Source organism: Equus asinus, unplaced genomic scaffold (genome assembly GCF_041296235.1).
Source record: "Equus asinus isolate D_3611 breed Donkey unplaced genomic scaffold, EquAss-T2T_v2 contig_813, whole genome shotgun sequence".
In the NCBI taxonomy this organism is placed as follows: domain Eukaryota; kingdom Metazoa; phylum Chordata; class Mammalia; order Perissodactyla; family Equidae; genus Equus; species Equus asinus.
The window spans coordinates 577,768-595,711 of NW_027225531.1; positions in this window are offsets into that span (position 1 = coordinate 577,768).

The window sequence follows — 17,944 nt, forward strand, 5'->3', positions numbered from 1 at the left end:
CTGAAACCGACGAAGATGGACAACAGAGGCTAGCTCAGGTGGCAATTTTTAAGGAAAAATAAAAGGAAGTGCGTGGAGACCTGGGGAAAAAGCAACACGGAGAAATCTACCCTCTAGAACTGAGAAAGAAGCGCAACAGAGGCTAGCTCACGTGGCAATCTTTAAGCAAAAAAAATAAAATAAAAAAATACAATGGCGAGGAGACCCGGTCAAAAAGCAACCCTGAAAAAGGTACCCTCTGAAACTGAGGAAGCAGGGCAACAGTGCCTAGCTCAGGTGACAATCTTTAAGCAAAAGAAACACACAAGGGCGTGGGGAGCTGGCGAAAAGGCAACACTGAGAAATCCACCCTCTGAAACGGACGAAGATGGGCAACAGAGGCTAGCTCAGGTGGCAATCTTTAAGCAAAAGAAACACACAAGGGCGTGGAGACCTGGGGAAAAAGCAAGACGGAGAAATCCACCCTCTGAAACTGAGGAAGATGGGCAAGAGAGGCTACCTCAGGTGGCAATCCTTAAGCAAAAACAAAGCACAAAGGCGTGGAGCCCTGGGGACATAGCAACCCTGAAATATCTACCCTCTGAAACTGAGGAACATGGGCAAGAGAGGCTAGCTCAGGTGGCACTCGTTAAGCAAAAACAAAACACAAAGGCGTGGAGACCTGGGGAAAAAGCAACCCTGAAATATCTACCCTCTGAAACTGAGGAAGATGGGCAAGAGAGGCTGGCTTCAGGTGGCAATCTTTAAGCAAAAGAAACACACAAGGGCGTGGGGAGCTGGCGAAAAGGCAACACTGAGAAATCCACCCTCTGAAACGGACGAAGATGGGCAACAGAGGCTAGCTCAGGTGGCAATCTTTAAGCAAAAAAAATAAAATAAAAAAATACAATGGCGAGGAGACCCGGTGAAAAAGCAACCCTGAAAAAGGTACCCTCTGAAACTGAGGAAGCAGGGCAACAGTGCCTAGCTCAGGTGACAATCTTTAAGCAAAAGAAACACACAAGGGCGTGGGGAGCTGGCGAAAAGGCAACACTGAGAAATCCACCCTCTGAAACGGACGAAGATGGGCAACAGAGGCTAGCTCAGGTGGCAATCTTTAAGCAAAAAAAATAAAATAAAAAAATACAATGGCGAGGAGACCCGGTCAAAAAGCAACCCTGAAAAAGGCACCCTCTGAAACTGAAGAAGCAGGGCAACAGTGCCTAGCTCAGGTGACAATCTTTAAGCAAAAGAAACACACAAGGGCGTGGGGAGCTGGCGAAAAGGCAACACTGAGAAATCCACCCTCTGAAACGGACGAAGATGGGCAACAGAGGCTAGCTCAGGTGGCAATCTTTAAGCAAAAAAAATAAAATAAAAAAATACAATGGCGAGGAGAGCCGGTCAAAAAGCAACCCTGAAAAAGGTACCCTCTGAAACTGAGGAAGCAGGGCAACAGTGCCTAGCTCAGGTGACAATCTTTAAGCAAAAGAAACACACAAGGGCGTGGGGAGCTGGCGAAAAGGCAACACTGAGAAATCCACCCTCTGAAACGGACTAAGATGGGCAACAGAGGCTACCTCAGGTGGCAATCCTTAAGCAAAAACAAAGCACAAAGGCGTGGAGCCCTGGGGACAAAGCAACCCTGAAATATCTACCCTCTGAAACTGAGGAACATGGGCAAGAGAGGCTAGCTCAGGTGGCACTCGTTAAGCAAAAACAAAACACAAAGGCGTGGAGACCTGGGGAAAAAGCAACCCTGAAATATCTACCCTCTGAAACTGAGGAAGATGGGCAAGAGAGGCTGGCTTCAGGTGGCAATCTTTAAGCAAAAGAAACACACAAGGGCGTGGGGAGCTGGCGAAAAGGCAACACTGAGAAATCCACCCTCTGAAACGGACGAAGATGGGCAACAGAGGCTACCTCAGGTGGCAATCTTTAAGCAAAAAAAATAAAATAAAAAAATACAATGGCGAGGAGACCCGGTCAAAAAGCAACCCTGAAAAAGGCACCCTCTGAAACTGAAGAAGCAGGGCAACAGTGCCTAGCTCAGGTGACAATCTTTAAGCAAAAGAAACACACAAGGGCGTGGGGAGCTGGCGAAAAGGCAACACTGAGAAATCCACCCTCTGAAACGGACGAAGATGGGCAACAGAGGCTAGCTCAGGTGGCAATCTTTAAGCAAAAAAAATAAAATAAAAAAATACAATGGCGAGGAGAGCCGGTCAAAAAGCAACCCTGAAAAAGGTACCCTCTGAAACTGAGGAAGCAGGGCAACAGTGCCTAGCTCAGGTGACAATCTTTAAGCAAAAGAAACACACAAGGGCGTGGGGAGCTGGCGAAAAGGCAACACTGAGAAATCCACCCTCTGAAACGGACGAAGATGGGCAACAGAGGCTAGCTCAGGTGGCAATCTTTAAGCAAAAGAAACACACAAGGGCGTGGAGACCTGGGGAAAAAGCAAGACGGAGAAATCCACCCTCTGAAACTGAGGAAGATGGGCAAGAGAGGCTACCTCAGGTGGCAATCCTTAAGCAAAAACAAAGCACAAAGGCGTGGAGCCCTGGGGACATAGCAACCCTGAAATATCTACCCTCTGAAACTGAGGAACATGGGCAAGAGAGGCTAGCTCAGGTGGCACTCGTTAAGCAAAAACAAAACACAAAGGCGTGGAGACCTGGGGAAAAAGCAACCCTGAAATATCTACCCTCTGAAACTGAGGAAGATGGGCAAGAGAGGCTGGCTTCAGGTGGCAATCTTTAAGCAAAAGAAACACACAAGGGCGTGGGGAGCTGGCGAAAAGGCAACACTGAGAAATCCACCCTCTGAAACGGACGAAGATGGGCAACAGAGGCTAGCTCAGGTGGCAATCTTTAAGCAAAAAAAATAAAATAAAAAAATACAATGGCGAGGAGAGCCGGTCAAAAAGCAACCCTGAAAAAGGTACCCTCTGAAACTGAGGAAGCAGGGCAACAGTGCCTAGCTCAGGTGACAATCTTTAAGCAAAAGAAACACACAAGGGCGTGGGGAGCTGGCGAAAAGGCAACACTGATAAATCCACCCTCTGAAACGGACGAAGATGGGCAACAGAGGCTAGCTCAGGTGGCAATCTTTAAGCAAAAAAAATAAAATAAAAAAATACAATGGCGAGGAGACCCGGTCAAAAAGCAACCCTGAAAAAGGTACCCTCTGAAACTGAGGAAGCAGGGCAACAGTGCCTAGCTCAGGTGACAATCTTTAAGCAAAAGAAACACACAAGGGCGTGGGGAGCTGGCGAAAAGGCAACACTGAGAAATCCACCCTCTGAAACGGACTAAGATGGGCAACAGAGGCTACCTCAGGTGGCAATCCTTAAGCAAAAACAAAGCACAAAGGCGTGGAGCCCTGGGGACAAAGCAACCCTGAAATATCTACCCTCTGAAACTGAGGAACATGGGCAAGAGAGGCTAGCTCAGGTGGCACTCGTTAAGCAAAAACAAAACACAAAGGCGTGGAGACCTGGGGAAAAAGCAACCCTGAAATATCTACCCTCTGAAACTGAGGAAGATGGGCAAGAGAGGCTGGCTTCAGGTGGCAATCTTTAAGCAAAAGAAACACACAAGGGCGTGGGGAGCTGGCGAAAAGGCAACACTGAGAAATCCACCCTCTGAAACGGACGAAGATGGGCAACAGAGGCTAGCTCAGGTGGCAATCGTTAAGCAAAAGAAACACACAAGGGCGTGGAGGCCTGGGGAAAAAGCAACACGGAGAAATCCACCCTCTGAAACTGAGGAACATGGGCAAAAGAAGCTAGCTCAGGTTGCAACCTTTAAGCAGAAAAAAAACACAAGGGCGTGCAGACCTGGCAAAAAAGCAACAGTGAGAAATCTACCCTCTGAAACCGACGAAGATGGGCAACAGAGGCTAGCTCAGGTGGCAATTTTTAAGGAAAAATAAAAGGAAGTGCGTGGAGACCTGGGGAAAAAGCAACACGGGGAAATCTACCCTCTGAAACTGAGAAAGAAGCGCAACAGAGGCTAGCTCAGGTGGCAATTTTTAAGCAAAAAAAAATAAAATAAAAAAATACAATGGCGAGGAGAGCCGGTCAAAAAGCAACCCTGAAAAAGGTACCCTCTGAAGCTGAGGAAGCAGGGCAACAGTGCCTAGCTCAGGTGACAATCTTTAAGCAAAAGAAACACACAAGGGCGTGGGGAGCTGGCGAAAAGGCAACACTGAGAAATCCACCCTCTGAAACGGACGAAGATGGGCAACAGAGGCTAGCTCAGGTGGCAATCTTTAAGCAAAAAAAATAAAATAAAAAAATACAATGGCGAGGAGAGCCGGTCAAAAAGCAACCCTGAAAAAGGTACCCTCTGAAACTGAAGAAGCAGGGCAACAGTGCCTAGCTCAGGTGACAATCTTTAAGCAAAAGAAACACACAAGGGCGTGGGGAGCTGGCGAAAAGGCAACACTGAGAAATCCACCCTCTGAAACGGACTAAGATGGGCAACAGAGGCTACCTCAGGTGGCAATCCTTAAGCAAAAACAAAGCACAAAGGCGTGGAGCCCTGGGGACAAAGCAACCCTGAAATATCTACCCTCTGAAACTGAGGAACATGGGCAAGAGAGGCTAGCTCAGGTGGCACTCGTTAAGCAAAAACAAAACACAAAGGCGTGGAGACCTGGGGAAAAAGCAACCCTGAAATATCTACCCTCTGAAACTGAGGAAGATGGGCAACAGAGGCTAGCTCAGGTGGCAATCTTTAAGCAAAAGAAACACACAAGGGCGTGGAGACCTGGGGAAAAAGCAACACGGAGAAATCCACCCTCTGAAACTGAGGAAGATGGGCAAGAGAGGCTACCTCAGGTGGCAATCCTTAAGCAAAAACAAAGCACAAAGGCGTGGAGCCCTGGGGACAAAGCAACCCTGAAATATCTACCCTCTGAAACTGAGGAACATGGGCAAGAGAGGCTAGCTCAGGTGGCACTCGTTAAGCAAAAACAAAACACAAAGGCGTGGAGACCTGGGGAAAAAGCAACCCTGAAATATCTACCCTCTGAAACTGAGGAAGATGGGCAAGAGAGGCTGGCTTCAGGTGGCAATCTTTAAGCAAAAGAAACACACAAGGGCGTGGGGAGCTGGCGAAAAGGCAACACTGAGAAATCCACCCTCTGAAACGGACGAAGATGGGCAACAGAGGCTAGCTCAGGTGGCAATCGTTAAGCAAAAGAAACACACAAGGGCGTGGAGGCCTGGGGAAAAAGCAACACGGAGAAATCCACCCTCTGAAACTGAGGAACATGGGCAAAAGAAGCTAGCTCAGGTTGCAACCTTTAAGCAGAAAAAAAACACAAGGGCGTGCAGACCTGGCAAAAAAGCAACAGTGAGAAATCTACCCTCTGAAACCGACGAAGATGGGCAACAGAGGCTAGCTCAGGTGGCAATTTTTAAGGAAAAATAAAAGGAAGTGCGTGGAGACCTGGGGAAAAAGCAACACGGGGAAATCTACCCTCTGAAACTGAGAAAGAAGCGCAACAGAGGCTAGCTCAGGTGGCAATTTTTAAGCAAAAAAAAATAAAATAAAAAAATACAATGGCGAGGAGAGCCGGTCAAAAAGCAACCCTGAAAAAGGTACCCTCTGAAGCTGAGGAAGCAGGGCAACAGTGCCTAGCTCAGGTGACAATCTTTAAGCAAAAGAAACACACAAGGGCGTGGGGAGCTGGCGAAAAGGCAACACTGAGAAATCCACCCTCTGAAACGGACGAAGATGGGCAACAGAGGCTAGCTCAGGTGGCAATCTTTAAGCAAAAAAAATAAAATAAAAAAATACAATGGCGAGGAGACCCGGTCAAAAAGCAACCCTGAAAAAGGCACCCTCTGAAACTGAAGAAGCAGGGCAACAGTGCCTAGCTCAGGTGACAATCTTTAAGCAAAAGAAACACACAAGGGCGTGGGGAGCTGGCGAAAAGGCAACACTGAGAAATCCACCCTCTGAAACGGACGAAGATGGGCAACAGAGGCTAGCTCAGGTGGCAATCTTTAAGCAAAAAAAATAAAATAAAAAAATACAATGGCGAGGAGAGCCGGTCAAAAAGCAACCCTGAAAAAGGTACCCTCTGAAACTGAGGAAGCAGGGCAACAGTGCCTAGCTCAGGTGACAATCTTTAAGCAAAAGAAACACACAAGGGCGTGGGGAGCTGGCGAAAAGGCAACACTGAGAAATCCACCCTCTGAAACGGACGAAGATGGGCAACAGAGGCTAGCTCAGGTGGCAATCTTTAAGCAAAAGAAACACACAAGGGCGTGGAGACCTGGGGAAAAAGCAAGACGGAGAAATCCACCCTCTGAAACTGAGGAAGATGGGCAAGAGAGGCTACCTCAGGTGGCAATCCTTAAGCAAAAACAAAGCACAAAGGCGTGGAGCCCTGGGGACATAGCAACCCTGAAATATCTACCCTCTGAAACTGAGGAACATGGGCAAGAGAGGCTAGCTCAGGTGGCACTCGTTAAGCAAAAACAAAACACAAAGGCGTGGAGACCTGGGGAAAAAGCAACCCTGAAATATCTACCCTCTGAAACTGAGGAAGATGGGCAAGAGAGGCTGGCTTCAGGTGGCAATCTTTAAGCAAAAGAAACACACAAGGGCGTGGGGAGCTGGCGAAAAGGCAACACTGAGAAATCCACCCTCTGAAACGGACGAAGATGGGCAACAGAGGCTAGCTCAGGTGGCAATCTTTAAGCAAAAAAAATAAAATAAAAAAATACAATGGCGAGGAGAGCCGGTCAAAAAGCAACCCTGAAAAAGGTACCCTCTGAAACTGAGGAAGCAGGGCAACAGTGCCTAGCTCAGGTGACAATCTTTAAGCAAAAGAAACACACAAGGGCGTGGGGAGCTGGCGAAAAGGCAACACTGAGAAATCCACCCTCTGAAACGGACGAAGATGGGCAACAGAGGCTAGCTCAGGTGGCAATCTTTAAGCAAAAAAAATAAAATAAAAAAATACAATGGCGAGGAGACCCGGTCAAAAAGCAACCCTGAAAAAGGCACCCTCTGAAACTGAAGAAGCAGGGCAACAGTGCCTAGCTCAGGTGACAATCTTTAAGCAAAAGAAACACACAAGGGCGTGGGGAGCTGGCGAAAAGGCAACACTGAGAAATCCACCCTCTGAAACGGACTAAGATGGGCAACAGAGGCTACCTCAGGTGGCAATCCTTAAGCAAAAACAAAGCACAAAGGCGTGGAGCCCTGGGGACAAAGCAACCCTGAAATATCTACCCTCTGAAACTGAGGAACATGGGCAAGAGAGGCTAGCTCAGGTGGCACTCGTTAAGCAAAAACAAAACACAAAGGCGTGGAGACCTGGGGAAAAAGCAACCCTGAAATATCTACCCTCTGAAACTGAGGAAGATGGGCAAGAGAGGCTGGCTTCAGGTGGCAATCTTTAAGCAAAAGAAACACACAAGGGCGTGGGGAGCTGGCGAAAAGGCAACACTGAGAAATCCACCCTCTGAAACGGACGAAGATGGGCAACAGAGGCTAGCTCAGGTGGCAATCGTTAAGCAAAAGAAACACACAAGGGCGTGGAGGCCTGGGGAAAAAGCAACACGGAGAAATCCACCCTCTGAAACTGAGGAACATGGGCAAAAGAAGCTAGCTCAGGTTGCAACCTTTAAGCAGAAAAAAAACACAAGGGCGTGCAGACCTGGCAAAAAAGCAACAGTGAGAAATCTACCCTCTGAAACCGACGAAGATGGGCAACAGAGGCTAGCTCAGGTGGCAATTTTTAAGGAAAAATAAAAGGAAGTGCGTGGAGACCTGGGGAAAAAGCAACACGGGGAAATCTACCCTCTGAAACTGAGAAAGAAGCGCAACAGAGGCTAGCTCAGGTGGCAATCTTTAAGCAAAAAAAAATAAAATAAAAAAATACAATGGCGAGGAGAGCCGGTCAAAAAGCAACCCTGAAAAAGGTACCCTCTGAAACTGAGGAAGCAGGGCAACAGTGCCTAGCTCAGGTGACAATCTTTAAGCAAAAGAAACACACAAGGGCGTGGGGAGCTGGCGAAAAGGCAACACTGAGAAATCCACCCTCTGAAACGGACGAAGATGGGCAACAGAGGCTAGCTCAGGTGGCAATCTTTAAGCAAAAAAAATAAAATAAAAAAATACAATGGCGAGGAGAGCCGGTCAAAAAGCAACCCTGAAAAAGGTACCCTCTGAAACTGAAGAAGCAGGGCAACAGTGCCTAGCTCAGGTGACAATCTTTAAGCAAAAGAAACACACAAGGGCGTGGGGAGCTGGCGAAAAGGCAACACTGAGAAATCCACCCTCTGAAACGGACTAAGATGGGCAACAGAGGCTACCTCAGGTGGCAATCCTTAAGCAAAAACAAAGCACAAAGGCGTGGAGCCCTGGGGACAAAGCAACCCTGAAATATCTACCCTCTGAAACTGAGGAACATGGGCAAGAGAGGCTAGCTCAGGTGGCACTCGTTAAGCAAAAACAAAACACAAAGGCGTGGAGACCTGGGGAAAAAGCAACCCTGAAATATCTACCCTCTGAAACTGAGGAAGATGGGCAACAGAGGCTAGCTCAGGTGGCAATCTTTAAGCAAAAGAAACACACAAGGGCGTGGAGACCTGGGGAAAAAGCAACACGGAGAAATCCACCCTCTGAAACTGAGGAAGATGGGCAAGAGAGGCTACCTCAGGTGGCAATCCTTAAGCAAAAACAAAGCACAAAGGCGTGGAGCCCTGGGGACAAAGCAACCCTGAAATATCTACCCTCTGAAACTGAGGAACATGGGCAAGAGAGGCTAGCTCAGGTGGCACTCGTTAAGCAAAAACAAAACACAAAGGCGTGGAGACCTGGGGAAAAAGCAACCCTGAAATATCTACCCTCTGAAACTGAGGAAGATGGGCAAGAGAGGCTGGCTTCAGGTGGCAATCTTTAAGCAAAAGAAACACACAAGGGCGTGGGGAGCTGGCGAAAAGGCAACACTGAGAAATCCACCCTCTGAAACGGACGAAGATGGGCAACAGAGGCTAGCTCAGGTGGCAATCGTTAAGCAAAAGAAACACACAAGGGCGTGGAGGCCTGGGGAAAAAGCAACACGGAGAAATCCACCCTCTGAAACTGAGGAACATGGGCAAAAGAAGCTAGCTCAGGTTGCAACCTTTAAGCAGAAAAAAAACACAAGGGCGTGCAGACCTGGCAAAAAAGCAACAGTGAGAAATCTACCCTCTGAAACCGACGAAGATGGGCAACAGAGGCTAGCTCAGGTGGCAATTTTTAAGGAAAAATAAAAGGAAGTGCGTGGAGACCTGGGGAAAAAGCAACACGGGGAAATCTACCCTCTGAAACTGAGAAAGAAGCGCAACAGAGGCTAGCTCAGGTGGCAATCTTTAAGCAAAAAAAAATAAAATAAAAAAATACAATGGCGAGGAGACCCGGTCAAAAAGCAACCCTGAAAAAGGTACCCTCTGAAACTGAGGAAGCAGGGCAACAGTGCCTAGCTCAGGTGACAATCTTTAAGCAAAAGAAACACACAAGGGCGTGGGGAGCTGGCGAAAAGGCAACACTGAGAAATCCACCCTCTGAAACGGACGAAGATGGGCAACAGAGGCTAGCTCAGGTGGCAATCTTTAAGCAAAAAAAATAAAATAAAAAAATACAATGGCGAGGAGACCCGGTCAAAAAGCAACCCTGAAAAAGGCACCCTCTGAAACTGAAGAAGCAGGGCAACAGTGCCTAGCTCAGGTGACAATCTTTAAGCAAAAGAAACACACAAGGGCGTGGGGAGCTGGCGAAAAGGCAACACTGAGAAATCCACCCTCTGAAACGGACGAAGATGGGCAACAGAGGCTAGCTCAGGTGGCAATCTTTAAGCAAAAAAAATAAAATAAAAAAATACAATGGCGAGGAGAGCCGGTCAAAAAGCAACCCTGAAAAAGGTACCCTCTGAAACTGAGGAAGCAGGGCAACAGTGCCTAGCTCAGGTGACAATCTTTAAGCAAAAGAAACACACAAGGGCGTGGGGAGCTGGCGAAAAGGCAACACTGAGAAATCCACCCTCTGAAACGGACGAAGATGGGCAACAGAGGCTAGCTCAGGTGGCAATCTTTAAGCAAAAAAAATAAAATAAAAAAATACAATGGCGAGGAGACCCGGTCAAAAAGCAACCCTGAAAAAGGCACCCTCTGAAACTGAAGAAGCAGGGCAACAGTGCCTAGCTCAGGTGACAATCTTTAAGCAAAAGAAACACACAAGGGCGTGGGGAGCTGGCGAAAAGGCAACACTGAGAAATCCACCCTCTGAAACGGACGAAGATGGGCAACAGAGGCTAGCTCAGGTGGCAATCTTTAAGCAAAAAAAATAAAATAAAAAAATACAATGGCGAGGAGAGCCGGTCAAAAAGCAACCCTGAAAAAGGTACCCTCTGAAACTGAGGAAGCAGGGCAACAGTGCCTAGCTCAGGTGACAATCTTTAAGCAAAAGAAACACACAAGGGCGTGGGGAGCTGGCGAAAAGGCAACACTGAGAAATCCACCCTCTGAAACGGACTAAGATGGGCAACAGAGGCTACCTCAGGTGGCAATCCTTAAGCAAAAACAAAGCACAAAGGCGTGGAGCCCTGGGGACAAAGCAACCCTGAAATATCTACCCTCTGAAACTGAGGAACATGGGCAAGAGAGGCTAGCTCAGGTGGCACTCGTTAAGCAAAAACAAAACACAAAGGCGTGGAGACCTGGGGAAAAAGCAACCCTGAAATATCTACCCTCTGAAACTGAGGAAGATGGGCAAGAGAGGCTGGCTTCAGGTGGCAATCTTTAAGCAAAAGAAACACACAAGGGCGTGGGGAGCTGGCGAAAAGGCAACACTGAGAAATCCACCCTCTGAAACGGACGAAGATGGGCAACAGAGGCTAGCTCAGGTGGCAATCGTTAAGCAAAAGAAACACACAAGGGCGTGGAGGCCTGGGGAAAAAGCAACACGGAGAAATCCACCCTCTGAAACTGAGGAACATGGGCAAAAGAAGCTAGCTCAGGTTGCAACCTTTAAGCAGAAAAAAAACACAAGGGCGTGCAGACCTGGCAAAAAAGCAACAGTGAGAAATCTACCCTCTGAAACCGACGAAGATGGGCAACAGAGGCTAGCTCAGGTGGCAATTTTTAAGGAAAAATAAAAGGAAGTGCGTGGAGACCTGGGGAAAAAGCAACACGGGGAAATCTACCCTCTGAAACTGAGAAAGAAGCGCAACAGAGGCTAGCTCAGGTGGCAATCTTTAAGCAAAAAAAAATAAAATAAAAAAATACAATGGCGAGGAGAGCCGGTCAAAAAGCAACCCTGAAAAAGGTACCCTCTGAAACTGAGGAAGCAGGGCAACAGTGCCTAGCTCAGGTGACAATCTTTAAGCAAAAGAAACACACAAGGGCGTGGGGAGCTGGCGAAAAGGCAACACTGAGAAATCCACCCTCTGAAACGGACGAAGATGGGCAACAGAGGCTAGCTCAGGTGGCAATCTTTAAGCAAAAAAAATAAAATAAAAAAATACAATGGCGAGGAGAGCCGGTCAAAAAGCAACCCTGAAAAAGGTACCCTCTGAAACTGAAGAAGCAGGGCAACAGTGCCTAGCTCAGGTGACAATCTTTAAGCAAAAGAAACACACAAGGGCGTGGGGAGCTGGCGAAAAGGCAACACTGAGAAATCCACCCTCTGAAACGGACTAAGATGGGCAACAGAGGCTACCTCAGGTGGCAATCCTTAAGCAAAAACAAAGCACAAAGGCGTGGAGCCCTGGGGACAAAGCAACCCTGAAATATCTACCCTCTGAAACTGAGGAACATGGGCAAGAGAGGCTAGCTCAGGTGGCACTCGTTAAGCAAAAACAAAACACAAAGGCGTGGAGACCTGGGGAAAAAGCAACCCTGAAATATCTACCCTCTGAAACTGAGGAAGATGGGCAACAGAGGCTAGCTCAGGTGGCAATCTTTAAGCAAAAGAAACACACAAGGGCGTGGAGACCTGGGGAAAAAGCAACACGGAGAAATCCACCCTCTGAAACTGAGGAAGATGGGCAAGAGAGGCTACCTCAGGTGGCAATCCTTAAGCAAAAGAAACACACAAGGGCGTGGAGGCCTGGGGAAAAAGCAACACGGAGAAATCCACCCTCTGAAACTGAGGAACATGGGCAAAAGAAGCTAGCTCAGGTTGCAACCTTTAAGCAGAAAAAAAACACAAGGGCGTGCAGACCTGGCAAAAAAGCAACAGTGAGAAATCTACCCTCTGAAACCGACGAAGATGGGCAACAGAGGCTAGCTCAGGTGGCAATTTTTAAGGAAAAATAAAAGGAAGTGCGTGGAGACCTGGGGAAAACGCAACACGGGGAAATCTACCCTCTGAAACTGAGAAAGAAGCGCAACAGAGGCTAGCTCAGGTGGCAATCTTTAAGCAAAAAAAAATAAAATAAAAAAATACAATGGCGAGGAGACCCGGTCAAAAAGCAACCCTGAAAAAGGTACCCTCTGAAACTGAGGAAGCAGGGCAACAGTGCCTAGCTCAGGTGACAATCTTTAAGCAAAAGAAACACACAAGGGCGTGGGGAGCTGGCGAAAAGGCAACACTGAGAAATCCACCCTCTGAAACGGACGAAGATGGGCAACAGAGGCTAGCTCAGGTGGCAATCTTTAAGCAAAAAAAATAAAATAAAAAAATACAATGGCGAGGAGACCCGGTCAAAAAGCAACCCTGAAAAAGGCACCCTCTGAAACTGAAGAAGCAGGGCAACAGTGCCTAGCTCAGGTGACAATCTTTAAGCAAAAGAAACACACAAGGGCGTGGGGAGCTGGCGAAAAGGCAACACTGAGAAATCCACCCTCTGAAACGGACGAAGATGGGCAACAGAGGCTAGCTCAGGTGGCAATCTTTAAGCAAAAAAAATAAAATAAAAAAATACAATGGCGAGGAGAGCCGGTCAAAAAGCAACCCTGAAAAAGGTACCCTCTGAAACTGAGGAAGCAGGGCAACAGTGCCTAGCTCAGGTGACAATCTTTAAGCAAAAGAAACACACAAGGGCGTGGGGAGCTGGCGAAAAGGCAACACTGAGAAATCCACCCTCTGAAACGGACGAAGATGGGCAACAGAGGCTAGCTCAGGTGGCAATCTTTAAGCAAAAGAAACACACAAGGGCGTGGAGACCTGGGGAAAAAGCAAGACGGAGAAATCCACCCTCTGAAACTGAGGAAGATGGGCAAGAGAGGCTACCTCAGGTGGCAATCCTTAAGCAAAAACAAAGCACAAAGGCGTGGAGCCCTGGGGACATAGCAACCCTGAAATATCTACCCTCTGAAACTGAGGAACATGGGCAAGAGAGGCTAGCTCAGGTGGCACTCGTTAAGCAAAAACAAAACACAAAGGCGTGGAGACCTGGGGAAAAAGCAACCCTGAAATATCTACCCTCTGAAACTGAGGAAGATGGGCAAGAGAGGCTGGCTTCAGGTGGCAATCTTTAAGCAAAAGAAACACACAAGGGCGTGGGGAGCTGGCGAAAAGGCAACACTGAGAAATCCACCCTCTGAAACGGACGAAGATGGGCAACAGAGGCTAGCTCAGGTGGCAATCTTTAAGCAAAAAAAATAAAATAAAAAAATACAATGGCGAGGAGAGCCGGTCAAAAAGCAACCCTGAAAAAGGTACCCTCTGAAACTGAGGAAGCAGGGCAACAGTGCCTAGCTCAGGTGACAATCTTTAAGCAAAAGAAACACACAAGGGCGTGGGGAGCTGGCGAAAAGGCAACACTGAGAAATCCACCCTCTGAAACGGACGAAGATGGGCAACAGAGGCTAGCTCAGGTGGCAATCTTTAAGCAAAAAAAATAAAATAAAAAAATACAATGGCGAGGAGACCCGGTCAAAAAGCAACCCTGAAAAAGGCACCCTCTGAAACTGAAGAAGCAGGGCAACAGTGCCTAGCTCAGGTGACAATCTTTAAGCAAAAGAAACACACAAGGGCGTGGGGAGCTGGCGAAAAGGCAACACTGAGAAATCCACCCTCTGAAACGGACGAAGATGGGCAACAGAGGCTAGCTCAGGTGGCAATCTTTAAGCAAAAAAAATAAAATAAAAAAATACAATGGCGAGGAGAGCCGGTCAAAAAGCAACCCTGAAAAAGGTACCCTCTGAAACTGAGGAAGCAGGGCAACAGTGCCTAGCTCAGGTGACAATCTTTAAGCAAAAGAAACACACAAGGGCGTGGGGAGCTGGCGAAAAGGCAACACTGAGAAATCCACCCTCTGAAACGGACTAAGATGGGCAACAGAGGCTACCTCAGGTGGCAATCCTTAAGCAAAAACAAAGCACAAAGGCGTGGAGCCCTGGGGACAAAGCAACCCTGAAATATCTACCCTCTGAAACTGAGGAACATGGGCAAGAGAGGCTAGCTCAGGTGGCACTCGTTAAGCAAAAACAAAACACAAAGGCGTGGAGACCTGGGGAAAAAGCAACCCTGAAATATCTACCCTCTGAAACTGAGGAAGATGGGCAAGAGAGGCTGGCTTCAGGTGGCAATCTTTAAGCAAAAGAAACACACAAGGGCGTGGGGAGCTGGCGAAAAGGCAACACTGAGAAATCCACCCTCTGAAACGGACGAAGATGGGCAACAGAGGCTAGCTCAGGTGGCAATCGTTAAGCAAAAGAAACACACAAGGGCGTGGAGGCCTGGGGAAAAAGCAACACGGAGAAATCCACCCTCTGAAACTGAGGAACATGGGCAAAAGAAGCTAGCTCAGGTTGCAACCTTTAAGCAGAAAAAAAACACAAGGGCGTGCAGACCTGGCAAAAAAGCAACAGTGAGAAATCTACCCTCTGAAACCGACGAAGATGGGCAACAGAGGCTAGCTCAGGTGGCAATTTTTAAGGAAAAATAAAAGGAAGTGCGTGGAGACCTGGGGAAAAAGCAACACGGGGAAATCTACCCTCTGAAACTGAGAAAGAAGCGCAACAGAGGCTAGCTCAGGTGGCAATCTTTAAGCAAAAAAAAATAAAATAAAAAAATACAATGGCGAGGAGAGCCGGTCAAAAAGCAACCCTGAAAAAGGTACCCTCTGAAACTGAGGAAGCAGGGCAACAGTGCCTAGCTCAGGTGACAATCTTTAAGCAAAAGAAACACACAAGGGCGTGGGGAGCTGGCGAAAAGGCAACACTGAGAAATCCACCCTCTGAAACGGACGAAGATGGGCAACAGAGGCTAGCTCAGGTGGCAATCTTTAAGCAAAAAAAATAAAATAAAAAAATACAATGGCGAGGAGAGCCGGTCAAAAAGCAACCCTGAAAAAGGTACCCTCTGAAACTGAAGAAGCAGGGCAACAGTGCCTAGCTCAGGTGACAATCTTTAAGCAAAAGAAACACACAAGGGCGTGGGGAGCTGGCGAAAAGGCAACACTGAGAAATCCACCCTCTGAAACGGACTAAGATGGGCAACAGAGGCTACCTCAGGTGGCAATCCTTAAGCAAAAACAAAGCACAAAGGCGTGGAGCCCTGGGGACAAAGCAACCCTGAAATATCTACCCTCTGAAACTGAGGAACATGGGCAAGAGAGGCTAGCTCAGGTGGCACTCGTTAAGCAAAAACAAAACACAAAGGCGTGGAGACCTGGGGAAAAAGCAACCCTGAAATATCTACCCTCTGAAACTGAGGAAGATGGGCAACAGAGGCTAGCTCAGGTGGCAATCTTTAAGCAAAAGAAACACACAAGGGCGTGGAGACCTGGGGAAAAAGCAACACGGAGAAATCCACCCTCTGAAACTGAGGAAGATGGGCAAGAGAGGCTACCTCAGGTGGCAATCCTTAAGCAAAAACAAAGCACAAAGGCGTGGAGCCCTGGGGACAAAGCAACCCTGAAATATCTACCCTCTGAAACTGAGGAACATGGGCAAGAGAGGCTAGCTCAGGTGGCACTCGTTAAGCAAAAACAAAACACAAAGGCGTGGAGACCTGGGGAAAAAGCAACCCTGAAATATCTACCCTCTTTAACTGAGGAAGATGGGCAAGAGAGGCTGGCTTCAGGTGGCAATCTTTAAGCAAAAGAAACACACAAGGGCGTGGGGAGCTGGCGAAAAGGCAACACTGAGAAATCCACCCTCTGAAACGGACGAAGATGGGCAACAGAGGCTAGCTCAGGTGGCAATCGTTAAGCAAAAGAAACACACAAGGGCGTGGAGGCCTGGGGAAAAAGCAACACGGAGAAATCCACCCTCTGAAACTGAGGAACATGGGCAAAAGAAGCTAGCTCAGGTTGCAACCTTTAAGCAGAAAAAAAACACAAGGGCGTGCAGACCTGGCAAAAAAGCAACAGTGAGAAATCTACCCTCTGAAACCGACGAAGATGGGCAACAGAGGCTAGCTCAGGTGGCAATTTTTAAGGAAAAATAAAAGGAAGTGCGTGGAGACCTGGGGAAAAAGCAACACGGGGAAATCTACCCTCTGAAACTGAGAAAGAAGCGCAACAGAGGCTAGCTCAGGTGGCAATCTTTAAGCAAAAAAAAATAAAATAAAAAAATACAATGGCGAGGAGACCCGGTCAAAAAGCAACCCTGAAAAAGGTACCCTCTGAAACTGAGGAAGCAGGGCAACAGTGCCTAGCTCAGGTGACAATCTTTAAGCAAAAGAAACACACAAGGGCGTGGGGAGCTGGCGAAAAGGCAACACTGAGAAATCCACCCTCTGAAACGGACGAAGATGGGCAACAGAGGCTAGCTCAGGTGGCAATCTTTAAGCAAAAAAAATAAAATAAAAAAATACAATGGCGAGGAGACCCGGTCAAAAAGCAACCCTGAAAAAGGCACCCTCTGAAACTGAAGAAGCAGGGCAACAGTGCCTAGCTCAGGTGACAATCTTTAAGCAAAAGAAACACACAAGGGCGTGGGGAGCTGGCGAAAAGGCAACACTGAGAAATCCACCCTCTGAAACGGACGAAGATGGGCAACAGAGGCTAGCTCAGGTGGCAATCTTTAAGCAAAAAAAATAAAATAAAAAAATACAATGGCGAGGAGAGCCGGTCAAAAAGCAACCCTGAAAAAGGTACCCTCTGAAACTGAGGAAGCAGGGCAACAGTGCCTAGCTCAGGTGACAATCTTTAAGCAAAAGAAACACACAAGGGCGTGGGGAGCTGGCGAAAAGGCAACACTGAGAAATCCACCCTCTGAAACGGACGAAGATGGGCAACAGAGGCTAGCTCAGGTGGCAATCTTTAAGCAAAAAAAATAAAATAAAAAAATACAATGGCGAGGAGAGCCGGTCAAAAAGCAACCCTGAAAAAGGTACCCTCTGAAACTGAGGAAGCAGGGCAACAGTGCCTAGCTCAGGTGACAATCTTTAAGCAAAAGAAACACACAAGGGCGTGGGGAGCTGGCGAAAAGGCAACACTGAGAAATCCACCCTCTGAAACGGACTAAGATGGGCAACAGAGGCTACCTCAGGTGGCAATCCTTAAGCAAAAACAAAGCACAAAGGCGTGGAGCCCTGGGGACAAAGCAACCCTGAAATATCTACCCTCTGAAACTGAGGAAGATGGGCAACAGAGGCTAGCTCAGGTGGCAATCTTTAAGCAAAAGAAACACACAAGGGCGTGGAGACCTGGGGAAAAAGCAAGACGGAGAAATCCACCCTCTGAAACTGAGGAAGATGGGCAAGAGAGGCTACCTCAGGTGGCAATCCTTAAGCAAAAACAAAGCACAAAGGCGTGGAGCCCTGGGGACATAGCAACCCTGAAATATCTACCCTCTGAAACTGAGGAACATGGGCAAGAGAGGCTAGCTCAGGTGGCACTCGTTAAGCAAAAACAAAACACAAAGGCGTGGAGACCTGGGGAAAAAGCAACCCTGAAATATCTACCCTCTGAAACTGAGGAAGATGGGCAAGAGAGGCTGGCTTCAGGTGGCAATCTTTAAGCAAAAGAAACACACAAGGGCGTGGGGAGCTGGCGAAAAGGC